Below are 13,674 nucleotides of genomic sequence, written 5' to 3' on the forward strand. Positions count from 1 at the left end.
GTACAAATGTTGGTTTTGCTCAAAAGTCGTCTGCACAATATTGGCTCATTACAGTAACAGTCACTTGTACACACAAGTGTTCCAGACAAACCATACCTATTCCAAGTAAAAGTGGGGTTCTCATTTGAGATTTTACCATTCATTTCCGCTTCACCCACTTACGGAGGGAGATCGGAAAGATAATTTTCTAAGAATTAGGTTTCCTATTTAGCATTATCTCACTTATACTTTAATAATCTTTTTCTCCGTTGGATTATTCTCGAGGCGTGGAATGATAAATACCTTTTGCGATTTCCTATACGGACTTTATCCTGTTCATTTATCTCCAACCGTTTTCATATTAGTGGTACTGGACGTTTTATCTAATACAGGCATCATGTCTTGGCGCCCATTTTGAATACGATAACCATATGAAAAATCTTTTACCACAACACTTTTTAATTTTTAAAGATCTAACGAACGAGATATCACTTGACCTATGTTTTTTCCATTAACAGTTTTGAAGTTGGGCCCTGGGCCCCCATGAAAGGCGGCCCTGGGGGTCACCACGACATCATCCTACGTGCCTTATGTCATTTTCCTATTTCACTTTTTGTTCTGTTCATTGTCACAACTCTGTTTAGTGTTTGAAGGTCTATCGAACGAGGTATCACTTGCCCCATGATTCCATTTAAAATTTTAAAGTTGGGCCCTGGGCCCCATGAAGGGCAGCCCTTGGGAACACCGCGACAACACCATTCGATGTGCCCCCAAGGCTTTCCTATTTGAGGTTTTGTTTGGTTCATTTATGTTCAACCATTTTCATATTAGTGCTACTGAACAATTAACTAATACAGGTAATATAATTATCTTGGCTGCCATTTTGAAAACGGTGACCGATGTAAAAATCTTTTGCCATATTCCTTTTCAGTTTTTAAAGATCTACCGAACGAGGTGTCACTCGCCCCATGTTCCTATTTAAAATTTTAAAACTGGACCCCGGGAGCCCTTGAAGGGCGGCCCTGGGGGACACCATGACATCACCATTCGATTTGCCCCATAGTATTTCCTATTTGAGTTTTTGTTCAGTTAATTTTTGTTCAACCGTTTTCGAGATATTTTTGTGGAAAGATTAAAATGGGCCACACTGTATATATATACATACAGGCGCGAATCCAGGATATGATCAAGGAAGGGGCTAAACCGTACTTTGCCTCTTTAGCCAGTGTAAAGGATTGAAGCTCATTTTATTCAGTGTATACCTGAGCATTAAGGGGGTATATAGCCTCTATAGCCCTTCCCTTAGATCCGTGCCTATTTATAAACAAACAGTGTTACCAACACAAAATAAAGTTGTATTTTCTCCAATTGCATTATGTAAGGTATTACCTATTTCTAATTTAAATAAAATAAAACCACAATACCACATACATTATTCAGTGTAATAAAGGACAATACAATATCACTAACATCAACATTTTGGAGATCTCTAATAACTCAAATGGCATAGGCGGTGCAATGCGCATCATTTGTATCTTAGCGTCAAAGACTATGATCATGGTATAATGTATTTCGAATGAAGGAAGGAACAAAGTTACAAGAAATGAAATAAATAAATAAATAACTTTTTCTAGACTTTACTTCGAAAACGTGCTGATATATATCATGTCTCATCATGTAGATGCTTCCAAAAGACTTAAGAGATCATAATGTCATTTACAAGAATTATTTCAAACCGTTTCAGAGATACCAAACACGTGGATAGTGATTGTTTTATTGCTTAAAAAAACGCATTTGTGTTGTTTTTATAATGATTGTTGTTTTAGTTTGCTTCTATAGGCCTAACATTACAACAATAGTTTTTGGTTGTTTTAATTACAAGTTGCAGTTCCATTATTTTAAGCAGTGTTGCCAACTTAAATAAATTGCTAAATATTATTTTAAATATAGTGGAAACAACGTAACTAAGCTGCCAAATATTTTAATAACTCGTAATTTGCTTTATGGTGCAGGAATGATTTCAAAAGATGACGTTTTTCATAGTCTTTGGGCTATTTATAATGTTAATGTCAAAGTTTTCGTTCCAACAATACATGTAAATGCAAATTGTAACTGAAATTAAATGTAACTGATAAGTTTTCAGTAACACTAGTTGTTCCTCTCAGCCTTAGGCCTGATGTACACAAAACCATGCTTAATTAAAAGTTCTAAATACACCCTAGTTACATTTCACTTGTTTTAGTTTGACCACCGACCACCTCAAACTCGATCCATACCATATAGCTATATGCAATTATTCAAGGACTTACAGTTAGTAATACATATTGTGTTGATTTTTGGTTTGGTTTGTTTTAGTTTAACGTCCCACGATTATGCTAGAATGGCTAAAGGAGACGTGGAGCTAATGATTATAATGGAATCCGAACCACTTCGGTCCTTCAACTGTACCCCCACCGGAAATCAATTCGGGATCACGCGAACCGAAGTCAAGCGTGCTAGCCGCTAGACCAAATGGAGGTCCTCACATTGTCTTGATTTAAATCATTGAGTCAGTGTTGCCAGATTCGAAGGTCAAAAAGTAGCCTGTCGGTGCTCCAAAAGTAGCGGATTTGAGCTATTTGTAGGCCAAATACATACAGTAGAAATGAATTATTTGGCAACTAATGACTTGTACTAATTGAATAATTTTTAACATGGGATGGAAAATGTGCTGGACATATTGCAAGAAATTATGATGGAAGAACGAAAACAATTCTAGACAGGATACCACGAGATAAAAACAGTCTAGGAAACGTCCTTATACAAGAAGGTTTGACGAAATCAAAAACAACTGGGGAGTAACCTCTAAAAGAATTGTTCAAGATAGATAGTTGTAGAGAAGACTTGAAAAGACCTTCATCCAGCAGTGGATTGACAATGGTTGATTATGATTATGGCTATGATTTTATTATATCTGGACCTTAAAGATAAACTAAGGTCCAGATATAATAAGTCATAATTTCGTAATTTTACAAGAGAAGCGAAAAACAAGTTCCTTAAGTAAGATCTATAGTACTGTTTTCAAGCTACACTAAGTAGTTATAAAGTAATAAGATGCTTTTAGACTTAAATTGTTACACTACTAGAAAGAACATAGTGTATTCAAAAGTATTCTTAACTCAATTTCGACCAAAAAATGACTTAGCATGGTCTACCTCAAAGTTCATGTATATATAACTTTTACTAGGTAAGGTAGGCTAAAAACAGATCCAAAATTTAACGAAATTCGTACAGCGAAAAACAAATTTGATCCTTCATATTGCGGCAAAACTACGAAAATTAATACAAAAGAAAACTAGAAAGTTAAGAATAACTTGTTTTGAAGGGACAGAGAAAATAGCTCGAATTACCTATGTACTTACATAATATGTATGTCCATGTTTCGCAAGTAATTTTTAAGCAATATAAAACTTCAGCGTAATGAATGTATGATTAGTTTTCTCGAATAAAGATCACATGCACCGCTGAGAAAAATGAAATGAAATCTTTGAGTTTTACGTCCCACGATTATGCCGGTTAGGCTAAAGAAGACGGTGATGATGAGTAATGAATGAAATGGTGGATTGAAGAAAGTGGGAGGAAACGGGGGAACCCCGAAGAAACCCACACACGGTGTTTGTCCACCACAAAGTTCACTTGGCGGGGATTGGGATCGAATCAGGAACCCCAAGCACCAGAGGTGAACGCTCTACTACTGAGCCACCGCGTCCCCAACCCCATGCACCGCTGAGAACTCAGGAATTAGCTTAATCTATGTTACGGCACTGGATACACGCTCATATAATACATTACGACCTTATAAACTTGTATAAGAAACAGAATGTACTTAAAGTGAGACGCGAACTATACGAAACATAACTTTGAATCTAACTTGTTTGGTGATCCAACCCGAGAACACAGATAGCAAAGATGAGTGCCGTAGCTCCCACCATAAGGTTAAGGAAGTGCCTGTTTTAAAGTGTTAATTAAACATTGAGATGTGAAACGGTAATAAAGCAATTGATCAATTTGAAACAAAATATATGGTAGTAATAATTTACTCTATTTGTTAAGATAATGAATGTTATATTCTATTTTTAAAATGACAATCAAAGCAGAGTGTTTTGGATAATAACTGAGAAATTGTAAAATTTCAATTTCGGTACGATTAAATACATTCGTGCTGCTATGTGTTGCGTTATCCGTTAGGAGGTATTGAACAATTATAATTCAAAGGTAGGAAATAAACTACTGTATAATACTGGAGTTAATTTAATAGAGTTTAATTGTATAGGCAGTACTGAGGCTATTTGAGACAAAGTCTATTGTAGAAAGTGAAATATGAGTTACTATTAGGGTTTTATCCCAGGTATGTTATACCCACTGATGATTGAACCCGGAACACACGCATGGAAAGCATTAGCGCTAGCAAATTAGCTACGAAGAAGTCCATCTGTCAAGAATGAAGGCAAAAACTAAGAACCGGAAACGACAGACTGTACGATAATAATTTTACAATTTTAATTTCATGCTATTTATTTCGAGACTTTCGAGACGAGACCGAGACTTGGCCTTCGAGACCGAGACCGAGATCGAGACAAGCATCTGTTGACCGAGACGAGACCGAGACCGAGACGGCGATTTTTGACACGAGACGAGATCGAGACCGAGACCGCTACTTATCAACCGAGACGAGACCGAGACTGTACCAAGTCCGTCTCGTCTCGTCTCGATACCATCCCTACTATAAAACAAGGACTTTTTCTTAAGACGTCACAAATTCTGAATCAATACTACTGTAGGTCCGAGAACAGCCAAAATTGTCATTTCTAGAACGATAAATAACACAATCTTATATAAGCCTACGTGTATATTGAACTTCATATTGATAAATGGAGAAGAATAAATAAATAAGCAATATTTAAAGGGAATTACACCTAATGTTGTCTATGAGATAAGAAGCATCTTTTTAAAGTGAGATGACATGAACTAATGACATTACTAATGCTGTGAACATTTAAAAAAAAAAAAAAAAAAAAAAACATTGATTAAGGAAACCTGGCTGATACCGTAGTTCGAACAGCCAATAAGCATCTCAAAATTTGGGATTTTGAGTTAACACAGGTGCATTACCAGCTATGCACGCCGACTACGTGGGTGATCCGGGGCTCCGGCATCCACACAAAAAATCTTGTGGGTGCGGGGCACCCATAATGATTTTTATTTGGACTCGGGTTTGATCCCGTTTCCCTTGCGCTTCAGTCAGCCGTGCTACCAACTGAGCTAGGGCAGCCCCAACTCATTCTTATAGTACCGGTATATTTTACTTTATCACAGTACAGCCCTTTGTGACAGTCAATGGCGTATTTAGGGGGGCTTCCGGGCTTAAGCCCCCCGAAATCTTACTTACTATAGTCAAATATATGAAATATATTGCAGAATTTTCACATTTTCAGGCAAAGCCCCCCTCCGAAAGTTAGCAAAGCCCCTCCCGAAACAAAATCGTAAATGCGCCACTGGTGACAGTGTTCACAAACAATTTTAACCAAAAACAAATCACTCAAATATCGAGACTTCACTGAAAACATATAGGCTAACACACCCCGTCACTGATATGCACCCACATCAAGTTTGGAAAGTCGGCGCCATTGTTACAGGTATATGATTTTGCAACATTTGCCAATAACTTTGCCTTCTTATTAATTCGATATAAAGGGCGTGCTCGGTAGTTCAATACCTATGGGGCTAGCAAGGTGTTGAACTACCGGAAATCTTGAACTACTGAATATGTTTGTAAAAAATGTAGGGACGGTTAGATTGAGTGTAAATACGTAATAAAACAGCATTACTGTATGTACTGAACTTAAAAACGCATTTACTGGTAAAAATTTAAGTCAAACTTAGAGTCACATTTTTTTGTATCAAAACCATATACCGTACAGTTGAAACAAAGTAACTCAACAATGTACGCTTTGAAGTGCTCGCTTGCGTCGCGTCGTCCGGCACGTCGGTGAAACAGAAGGGAGAAGAGAGGGGGGTATTTACATCTACAGTTCAATTCAGCGGTAGCGCCTTCTGTCAGATCTGTTTGTCAACAGTGCGTTGAACTACTGGACGGCCGAACCTCTAAACCAGTGGTTCTCAAACTTTCCGATAACACGGACCCCCTATTCATTCGGGAAGTGATCTGCGGACCCCCTTGCAATGCTATCTGAAATTTCACATGGTATTAAAACATTCACTAATTAGAATTACTACTGACAAGAAAAAGGCCAAAAAAAATCATGCAATAAGTAATTTATTCTAAAGATACGTGATTGTTTCCTAATGAATGAAATTTCAATTGAAAATACTGTGAACTTTCAAGACTTAAAATCATTTTTTTTTAATCCACTTGATAAACAATGTTCTCCAATGTGGTGTCACTAATGTGAGGAATGAAATTCTTTGTGTTTTTCCTTAATTGCATTGAAATTTAGAATAAGTTTTTATCTCCATCAGACTTAGGTCCGATTTCACATTAAGACGAATTCACTTTAAAGTTTTAATGCTCCAAAGAGCAGAAAAGGTCTGCTCACATAAATGTGTGGCACGCAAAGGCATTAAATGTTGCAATGCCCTTTTACACAACTCGTTATACTCACAGCGCACACGCAAACCAATTTGTCAAGAGTTACTCGCAGTGGCGAATCTAGGAACATATTTTGGGAGGGGTTTCTCATAGTTTTTTTTTTTTTTTTGAAATCCCAGAATTGGAGGAGAGGCTTATGCAGGGCCGTAACATGTAGGGGCAGGGGAAACTGCCCCCCGATGAAGCTCCCCGCCGTTCAAGGGAGACCTGCTTTAAGACAAAATTTTCGTACTCCATATACAATACAAACATGAGATTATAAATGAAGCATCAAACAGCTTCACTACATTACATAAACAAAACAGCACACAAAAGGTAAATAAAACTAAAATGAGTCATGGGCCCATTTCAGTATATATATATATATATATATATATATATATATATATATATATATATATATATATATATACTATTAGGGGCCCTTGGCTTTTGAGATTTGTCAATATTGTCCCCTTAATAATTTGTCATGTATGGAACGGGCCCAGGAGCGTAACTAACAGCCCCGCAGATATTGCCGTATGGGAGGGCCCACAGGCTCCGGGGGTCTCATAAGGAGTAAGAGAAAGATGGAAAGCGGGGGCCCAAGAATTAGAAAAACAACTTTTTCTAGGGGGCCAAATACGCGTATTAATACTTGCTCCTCCCAGAAAAAGTCTAACAAGGGAGGGTCACGAAGTGGGTCCACTGAGGTCCGAACGAGATAATTTTGTTTGCATTTGATATGTTATAACTAGACGAATCCCAAAGTTATACGTGTCATCGGGCGGAATATCGTGAGTTACAACATATTTTGTAATGTAAAAAGTACCCCAAAAAAAAAAAAATCATGGTAGAATAGTTTGAACCTAGTCATTTGTTCGGAAACGGTTGGGAAACGGAAAACTCGATGAACACGCGTTCCATCATTTTCAAGGGCACACTTTTTGGGATAAAAAAAGCTTGTCCTAGGGTCCTCCACAGGGTCCCAGACTGGGTCCAACTCAAAAGTTTCAAATGGCAACTGGGATTAAGTAGCACATAGTTTGAAAACTGTTGTAAAATGAAAGAAAACGGAGTAAGTCTTGACTCTCTAGGACAAACCTGTGCAAATTGTAAACAAAAAATTATTTGAAAAGTTCATGGCCACCTCTATAAATCGGAAACGGTGAGACAAATGTGAAAACAGGAAAGGATGTTAGGCATTACTTTTAAAGCACTACCATTTAAGTTAAAACGTCTTGTCCCAGGGGCCCCACATAGTTCCAGGTGGGTCCAACTAAAAAGTTTCAAATGGCAAGAGAGGTTAAGTAGCACATTGATTGAGAACTCAAGAGTTATTGATAAATGAAAGAAGATGGGACAAGTCTCGACTCTCTACGACAGTCCTGTGCAAATTGGCGGCGGATCAAAATGCAAACATAAGGTAAATTGAAAAATCTATGGCCACCTTGAATCCAAGATGTCCGCTTAAAACCTATGTCTAAAGGCTAGGGATACCAAACTGCTGAAATTAAGAAAACTAAATTTGGCATGAATGTTAATCAGTAGATGAAGAAAAGATGCGAAATGTCCAAAAATGCGACATCTTGAGTTCAAAATGCCGCACTATGCATCGAACTCGTGTCCAGCTCAAACCACTTGTGTTGGAAAAGCGAAATGTGGTATTTACGCTTATTGTCAATAGTAAATATCCACAAAATATTAGTGTATTATCTGTAATCCAATATGGCTGCCAGCGTGAGAAATGAGTTTGTATATAAATATGCCATTTCTTGGAATATTGTGACCAAGCAAACAAAGTTTGACGCAGCTCGATGTACTGAAATACTTGTAATTTAGATATGGTCTGATGCTCTCGCCAATTTTGTAAATGAACTTTTTTGTATATTTGGTATTGCTTGAAACATTGCAATCAAACCAACGAATAGCATACAATGTAACCATCACGAATACGTTACAATAGAGTCCCCAATATGATTGGTGCAGCAAGTCTTTTATGTATGAACTACGTATGATAAAGTTAGAAAAATACACGAAGGTATTGAACTTTGTTTAGCAATATGAATAGGAAGTTAAAGTTGTGTGTTCATCGCATATTCGTTATATTCACGTAAATGATATCGAGAGAACCGTGACGAACGTGCATTAGGAACAAAACATATCTGTGTTGTTACAGAATGAAATAATAGTTGAAAATGAATCGAAATTCAATTGTTCTTTAGTATTCCTATTGTTTCTAAATACATAATAGAAAAACATAGAGATTTAAATTTTTACTGTCATGAATGACATAGATTTTAAGCGGCCATCTTGGATTCAAGGTGACTATAGATTTTTCAATTAAGTTCGTATTTACACTTTGATCCGCCGCCATTTTGAACAGGATTATCGTAGAGAGTCGACACTTGCTCCATCTTTTTTCATTTAACAACAGCTTTCAAATGATGTGCTACTTACCCCCCCCCTTCCCATTTGAAACTTTTTAGTTGGACCCAACCTGGGACCCTTTGGGGGCCCTGGGACAAGACGTTTTAACTTAAATAGTTGTACTTTGAAAATGATGTCACACATCCTTTCCTGTTTTCACATTTGTTTCACCGTTTCCAATTTTTAGGGGGTGGCCGTTGACTTCTCAATTAAGTTTGTGTTTACTATTTTGACCCGCCGACATTTTGCACGGGATTATCGTAGAGAGCCGAGACTTGCTCCATTTCCTTTCATTATATAACAACATTCAAACGATGTGCTACTTAACCCCCGTTGCCATTTGAAACTTTTGGGTTGGACCCCATCTGGGACCCTGCGAGGGACCCTAGGACAACCTTTTTTATCCCAAAAAGTGTGCCCTTGAAAAAGATAGGATACGTGTTCACCGAGTTGCCCAACAGTTTCCGAATAAATTACCCGGTTCAAACTATTCTGCCAGCTTTGCAGCTTTTACATTACAAAATATGTTGTAACTCACGATATTCCGCCCGGTGGCACGTATAACTTTGGGATTCGTCTAGTTATAACATATCAAATGCAAACACAATTGTGTCGTTCGGATCTCAGTAGAACCACTTCGTGACCTTCTCTTGTAAGTTACAGCGCTGGGCTTATGTTTATAAGCATTGTTTATTTTTTTTTTTTTTAAATCTGGAATTGGTGGTAGTGGTGGGAGCTTTCCGCCATTTGAAGATGGAATCCATGAAATTCCGAGGCGTCATGCAGTTAATGTACAACAGCTTTTGAAAAAGTGCCCTAACAAAGAAATAATTTCTCTCACTTGAAGTAGTCCTATATAACGGTTGAATGGATTCAGGACAGAAATTTAGTTAAAGTAGGAAAACAATTAAATTTTCAAACATAGGTATAATTTCTAATAGCTTTCTTTTTAGTAACAAAAAAATACTTCTTGCGTAACAACTGTGAGTTCCATTTTATTAGATCACATTTCAATACGCGTATTTAGGCGTCGCGGACCCCCTGGCTAGGTCCCACGGACCCCACTTTGGGAACTACCGCTCTAAACCGTTGAAGTACAGAGCAATGTGGTAGTCATTTTGCCAAATGTTGAATTAACGAATATAGTGGCTGCAAAACTATTGGACTGTAGAGCGGGCCCTACGCGCTAGGAAAATACTCTAAAGTGTTGAACTACTGAGCTTGTCGAAGTATCGAATGTTGAACTACCGAGCGGGCCCTGTATCAGAAATAAAACCTCCATCGCCTATGGTTCTTACAGATTCTTGTAGCGATCAGTAGATGTCAAATAAGATAAGGCTCCGGTATTAATGTCTAAAGGAAAAATTTTGAGGTACGTCCATTGGTTATTCCAACCATTATGTCATTAAAAAAAATAAATAATGATAATAATTCAAGAATTTTCTCTCTATAGCATTTGAATTTCCTATTAGGTTACTAAGTGCAAAATTCCATTTTACTCGAAAATTAGATGATGTGATTATGTTTCTCCGAGCCGCTCACATAAATGAAAAATAGCACATAAAAAGCAAATGGAAGTGCCGGGGCCTTTCACATACAAAGCGAACGCTCTACTTTTTTTCACAGAACGTCTCAATAACTTACTTGAACTACTTATTACTTGCTTTACCCGTTTTCTTGACTTTTTTTCAATCACCTATAACGACAGATTTGTAAAATCAAAAAGGAGGACAGTTTGACTTTAAAAGATCACTAAAAAAAATGCTTTTACGGAAACTTAAGTTTGCTTCCAGATTATATCAAACAACACATTTTAAAAGAAAAGAAAAAATATAGAAATTAATACATTATTAAAGTAAACTAATACAAAAAGTGCAACTTCAAAATGATGACTCACTAGCAGGCACTATAATGATACTTGAAGTCATGGTATTTAATATAGTCATCAAGTATTTAACGAAATCATGGAACTAATAACTTATTTATCCTTTCTCAATTCTGGCAATATTTCATGCATTTTGAAAGTTTGTTGACATGTTTCATTAATTAGTTTCCAAACTCGAAAAGGAGAACAAAAGCACGTCCGGCTTGGGTACAAAGCCGGACATCAATTTCTATGTCCAAAAACCGGACGGTCCGGCTAAGAGCCGGACGTTTGCCAACCTAAATGTGAGGTTGAAACTATTGAATAAGTATTGATTGCTGATTGTCCAATATATTTTAAACTGCGTTAATGCGCCATATTTTTTAAATTTATATTTACAATTATCAAATCGGACCATTGTCCTACGTAGGGCTGACGAAGTTCGCTGCTAGTAAAAGTGTTACTATATTGTAACACATTTGCTATATTGTAAATCAGGGATGACCAACGCGTCGACCGGTAAATCGAGAGATAGCCCGTGCTAGCTCATGTCGTACTAAATTGGTCATTGTTACTGGAATGAAACGTTTAGTTTAACGTCCCACGATTATGCTCTATAGGGTAAGAAAGACAATAGATCTTTCTTAGAAATACAATAGAAAGACAATATAATGGAAGTTAATAGGTTATGAAAGATTTGGTGTAATGAGAATATAGGGAGAAACGAGAGAATCCCGACAAAACCCACGGATAGGATGTTATGCACCATAAACTTATGTGGTCTGGGATCGAACCAGGGATCCCATATACCAGAAGTGAACGCTCTACCACTGAGTCACCGCACCTCTTATCATTGTTATTATTATATGATTCTCTCTAGAGGACTTGAGATGAGATAAGTAGACTCCCAGTGATTTCTGAAATGATAAGTAGCTCTCAATGCTAAAAAGCTGGCCACTCCTGTTGTAAATATTGTACTGAAAGAAATGTCACTTCAAATAGCCATACAACTTCACAAGTGATTCAAGTATTCATACTAAGGCTTTGTAGAAACATTCAAGACGAAAAGATGTGGCTGGTAGTTCAGTGGTAGAGCGTTCGCTTTGTTTCTGAGAAGCTCTGGGTTTGATTCCGAACATTATCTTCATATCTGTTTACTTTCTAGTGTATTACATTTTCGCATTGTTGAATGAGAGAAATGAAATACGAAGTCTTTATTTTAGAATTACCCCATACACACTAGGAAAAATGGATGATTAGTGAAGTTGAATATAATAAATAAGTTGGTAGAATAAACACTGAGAAAACCTATAAACTCGCAAAGAATGGAATAGGGTCTCCTCGAAGAAAGGGGTATTGTCATGAACCACCGAGCTCTCATCGTGGCATGTTGCGTGCTTTCTATTTTACGAAGTGCATGCTTCTATTAACACAAGTGGATTTTCGGAGTACTTTTATCTTAATGTCAATGAAATTATCATTTGAATAATATATTTTTATGTTTTTAATTCTTGCTCTCTTAATGTTATTTACCGTTAATATATCTTTTCCTTGAAGAAGAGTGTTTACGAAATAGTTATACGTTTTACGTAATACAGTTCAGTTGTCTCCAAGAATGTGACGAAGTAGCAATGTGTGACTCCTGTGACCTAATTAAATTCTAACTAAATTAACTATAACCTAAAGAATTCATATCTGTCTGCATTGTGCTGCTGTAATTATTGTTGAAAATGCGAACTGCAGTGAAAGTTTAAGTACCGTAAACATAAACACATTTGGAATACAGAAATTGCGACGGGGATGTAGCTCAGTGGTAGAGCGTTCGCTTTGCATGTGAAAGGCCCCGGGTTCGATCCCGGCATCTCCATTTGAATTTTTTTTTTAGTATTTTCTCATATATTAGTAATATTAAGATTATATAAAACGTTTAGTGAAGACACATCAATGTTCATCGGGAAACAAATAAAAGTTGTTCATATCGCAGTTAAGTACTAATAATTTATTTTAACATTAATTAGCAAACATTGAGAAATTCCTGTAAAAAAAAAAAAAAAGTTTGTTTCTATGGTTGAAATACGTTTTCCTTATCATGATTTGGTAATTTTTATTTTATTTTATTTTATTTTTATTTTTTAGTTTTTTTGTGGTTAGGAAGCAAAATACAGGATTTAGAATTGTCCTGATCCTAGCTGATCATTACACAACATTATCCTTAATAGCTAATCATATATTTCTTTATTAAATAGCTAATCATTGACCAACATTACCCGTAATATGTTCAATTATAACTAGGAATATTTCTCAGAAACAGTAATTAGCAGCAATTTCGTTGAAATATATTTCTATAGACAATAAAACCACAAATTAAGCAGATTTTCGCGATACATGGAAAATAAAACTTCCACAGCACTGAATTTCAGTGTCCACTATTGACAAACATTACAACTATCTAAACAAATGATCCGCAAATCTCATGTTATACGAAAGCAGTAATGTCAAATAAAGGATCACTAGAGTTCTTTTTCGTGAGTGTGACGCAATAGAAAGTGATGTTGTTCGTAAGAAACAGAACCAAATAAAAGGTTAAAGAGGCAAATTTTTGGAATGAAATACAAACGCTAAACTTCTGACCTCTTACAGGTATAAAATAAGTAATGTAACAAAAATAATAGTATAAAATTAATCAAATAATAGACAAAATCATTGCATGAAAAATTAGTCCATGTAGAAAATAGCAATAGTGACACTAACATTGACCAAGGACCAATTGAGA

At 36.4% G+C, this 13,674-nt stretch overlaps 1 non-coding gene across 1 annotated transcript; it reads left to right on the forward strand.

Annotated features, from left to right (window-relative positions):
* The first annotated feature begins 12,697 nt into the window (after positions 1-12,697).
* TRNAA-UGC (transfer RNA alanine (anticodon UGC)) lies at positions 12,698-12,768 on the forward strand. Its single transcript has one exon. It is a non-coding gene; the product is annotated as a tRNA-Ala (tRNA).
* Positions 12,769-13,674: the final 906 nt, after the last annotated feature.

The sequence above is a fragment of the Thermobia domestica genome, unplaced genomic scaffold (genome assembly GCF_964235325.1).
Source record: "Thermobia domestica unplaced genomic scaffold, izTheDome1.hap1.1 HAP1_SCAFFOLD_1274, whole genome shotgun sequence".
NCBI classification, from domain to species: domain Eukaryota; kingdom Metazoa; phylum Arthropoda; class Insecta; order Zygentoma; family Lepismatidae; genus Thermobia; species Thermobia domestica.